This window comes from Elephantulus edwardii, unplaced genomic scaffold (assembly GCF_000299155.1).
Source record: "Elephantulus edwardii isolate Elephantulus edwardi_28Jun2011 unplaced genomic scaffold, EleEdw1.0 scaffold00070, whole genome shotgun sequence".
NCBI classification, from domain to species: Eukaryota; Metazoa; Chordata; class Mammalia; order Macroscelidea; family Macroscelididae; genus Elephantulus; species Elephantulus edwardii.
The window spans coordinates 15,328,397-15,332,300 of NW_006399820.1; positions in this window are offsets into that span (position 1 = coordinate 15,328,397).

Here is a 3,904-nt window from a genome sequence, read left to right on the forward strand (position 1 = left end):
CTCAGAGTCAGCCACAGTTTGTTATGATCCACACAGTCAAACGCCTTTGCATAATCAATGAAACACAGATAGACATTCTTCTGGTATTCCCTGCTTTCAACCAAGATCCATCTAACATCAGCTACAATATTCCTAGTACCACAATCCCTTCTAAACCCAGCCTGGACTTCTGGCAGTTCTCTGTTGATGTGCTCTTCCAGTCGTTTTTGGATAATCTTCAGTAGAATCTTTCTTGCATGTGAAATCAATGAGATTGTTCTGCGCTTTCCACACTCAGTTGAGTCACTCTTCTTTGGAATGGGAACAAATATAGATCTCTTCCAGTCAGTTGGCCAAGTGGTTGTTTTCCAGATTTCTTGGCACAACTTGGTGAGCACATCCAGGGCAGCATCTGAAATATCTCAATTGGTATACCATCTATTCCTGGGGCCTTATTTTTTGCTCTTTCCTTCAAAGCAGCTTGAACTTCTTCCTTCATCACCATAGACTCTTGCTCAAATGTTATTTCATTAAATTCTTCTGTAATTCCTTTCAATACAATGACTCAGTATATTCCTTCCATCTTCTTTTAATACCTCCTGGATCATTTAATATTCTGTCTAAAGCATCCTTGATTTTAGCAACTCTAGATTCACACTAAGTGTGGTCATTATCAGGCCAGATTTTACTTTTGTCAGTTTGCCATGTTTCTTTTTTCTATTGTTTCTAGTTACTATGGCCCATCCACTTTCCTTTGGCATCTCCGTTTGAAGGACTCCACTTAAAATTTCTTGTAGTTTTGATCTTGTTTCCACAAATTCCTTACGTTCTTTCTTTTCACCAAAGGATCTTATTTCTCCTTCATATTTGGTGGAGAGCTTTGCTAGGTATAGGATCCTTGGCTGGCAATTTTTTCTTTTCAGTTTATGCTATCCTATTGTCTTCTAGTTCGCATGGTTTCTACTGAGAAATTATAACTTAATCTAATTGCTTCCCCTTTGTAGGTGACTCTTTTTTCTTACATTGTGTTTCTATCCTGATCTTTTAATTTAGAGAATTTGACTATGATATGTCTTGATGTTTTTCTTTTTGGGCCTCTTCTTGATGTTCACTGTGCTTCTCGAATGCAGATTTTCTCATTCTTCAAAATACCAGGAAACTTTTCTTCTAGTATTTCTTCCACAATCTTCACAGTGATTTCCCTCTCACTCCTCTGTTCTGGAATTCCAGTCATCTGTTTGTCATTCCATTTTATATCATCCACATGATTCTAATGTTTTCTCCATTTTCTTTAAGTCTCATCTCTGCCTTTTCTTCTAGTATGTTTCCAGTGAGACTCTTGTCTTCCAGCTTACTGACTCTCTGTACCATCTCTTCAGTTCTACTTTTTTGTCCTACTAGTGTGTTGAACATTTCTGCCATTTCTGTCTTAATATTCTGAAATATTTTTCATGTGTTTCTGCTATATCCAGTACTGTGTTGGCTGTAGCTTCTCTGTCTTGTGATAATTTTTTTAAGTTCTTATATCACTTTATTTATACTATTGGTTCTTTCTTTCATTTTTTTTGCATTTTCTTCCATAGCTATTCAAGTTGTTCCACATCAATATGTTTTTTCTGTTTTGATGTCTCTGGGATATTTTCTCTCAATTACTTCCATTGTTTCTTCCATTATTTGCCACTTATTCTGTAGCTGCTAAAATAATTCCATATCAATATATTTCTTCTGGTTCTCTCTATCTGGGATATTCATTGGGTTTGCTATTTTAGTAGGAGGGTTATTTTGTTTTTTCATGGTGACTGAAGCAGATTGCTGCTTTCTTAACATTATGTAAGTCTTTTATTAGTAGATGCTAGGTTGTTGTAATTTTGTCATGATCCAGGGTATGATGATGTTTTGTGAAGGACCTGTATATTGGTGTTCCTCTCTTTCGAAAGGATAGTCAACCAAGAGCAGGAAGACTGTTGCCTTCCTGAAGCCGCATTTCCTCCCAACCTATTCTGCTTGAGCTTAAGAAATTCCACATGATGTAGCTAAACAACAGTCTTTCATCCAAAGTACCTGTGATATTGGTGCCCCTGGCACTGGACATCAGGGACAGCCGCTGGGTGGTCTCCAGGTGGCTGGGCAGTGGGGTTTCCAGGTGATAGGGAGAGCAGTCTAGTGCTCTGGGGTGGGATTGTGGTCTAAAACTGCAGCCTGTCAACCTGGTAGGCAGTGGTTCTGTCACCAGCCAAGAGGGTGTGAGGGTGCCTGGATTTGGTTGCAGCTTTTAGCAGATGCTGGGAAAGTGGTGGCTGGAAGATGCTCCTGGGCCAGCCCTGCCACACAGAACTGTTGTTCTGAAGCAAAGCAATTTAAGGTTCCCCAAAAGCAGGTCTCATGAGAGAAGTATGGGTTTCACAAGAGGAGAGGAGTGGATCTCACGAGAGGAGCAGGTCTCCTGATAATGAATGAGACACAATTTCTCTTTACTTTTTCATTCCTAGCATATTATTTGCTCATATAAGTATGCAAGCAAGATTGTACTGTTAGGAATATTGGTGAGAGAAAATGAAAATTTTGAACTAATGTAGGGGAAAACCCATTTCAACTCATGAAGACCCCAGATGTGTTATAGTAGAAGGGGGTTCCACACATAAGGTACTCAATAGCTGCTCTTAATAAGGTAGCTCACTAGGCCTTTCTTGTAAGATATGTATTGGTGGACACAAACCTTCAATCTTGCATTGGGAAAGTCTGTTGTCAGGGACCTCTCTATAGTACTAAAGAGAAGGATGACAGTCTGGAGATTAAGATGCACCTGATCCAGTCCATGGTCTTTACATTTACTCACTATTCATCCAAGAGCTGGATGATAACGAAGGATGATAGAAGAAGGATGGATGCCTTTGAGTTGTGGTGCTGGAGAAGAGTGTTGAACATTCTGTAGACTGACAAGAGAACAAACAGATCTGTCCTGGAGAAAGCAAGAATTTTAAGGCTCCATCTCACATACTTTATGCAGGTTGTCAGGAGAGACCTTGAAGTGGGACATCATGCTTGGAAGGGTGGAAGGACAGTGCAGAGGACAGGAAGAACTAGGATGAGATGGATTGACTCAGTGACTGGAGGAATGGGGCTAGGTCTGTCAGATGTGATGAGGTTGGCTCAGGATAGGACAGGTTTCAGAGTTAATCTACACAGAGTCACTATGTGGCATAGACAACCCAATGGTACATAACAACAACATGTCTCCCACTTCATTTTTGTTTTGCAGAAGTGCATTGCTCATATGGGGTCTCTTACTTTACAAATAAGCTTGGTAATTGTCTTTTTTAAATCTCTTTGAAATATGAGTTTGATATCTGTATTGGGATTCCATTATATGTGTAGATTGTTTTTGGCAGGATTTTAATTTTCACTACATTCAGTCTTCCTTTCTACGAACAGGGAATATTTCCCCAATGATTTAGGTCTTGCATTGTTTCTCACTGCAGTGTTTTGTCATTTTCTTTATAAAGGTCTTTTGTGTCTCTGTTGTTATTGTTGAGTACCATTAATTCAGAACCAAGCCATAGCTGATTTTCTGGTGAGTTTTCAGAGGCAATTAATAGCATGGGAGGAGATTACCCATCCCTCTAGCATGGAGCAACTGGTGGCTTCCAACCGCATGACTTTGGGATCACAGTGCAGCTTCTGGCCACTTGACCACCAGAGCTCTCCAGTTAGGATTATTTCCAAGTATCTCAATTTGTGGGTTGATGGACAAGGGACAAGAAGCTGAATTGCAATTCCAAAGGCATGCACTTCAAATCCACAAATTGCTCTGCAGGAAAAGGACAGACAATTTGCCCCCATGCAATTAACTATGTCTGAAAACCCCCCTGGAAGGTCAACTATGGGTCAGTTCCAACTCAACAGTGCACAACAACAGCACTGTAAA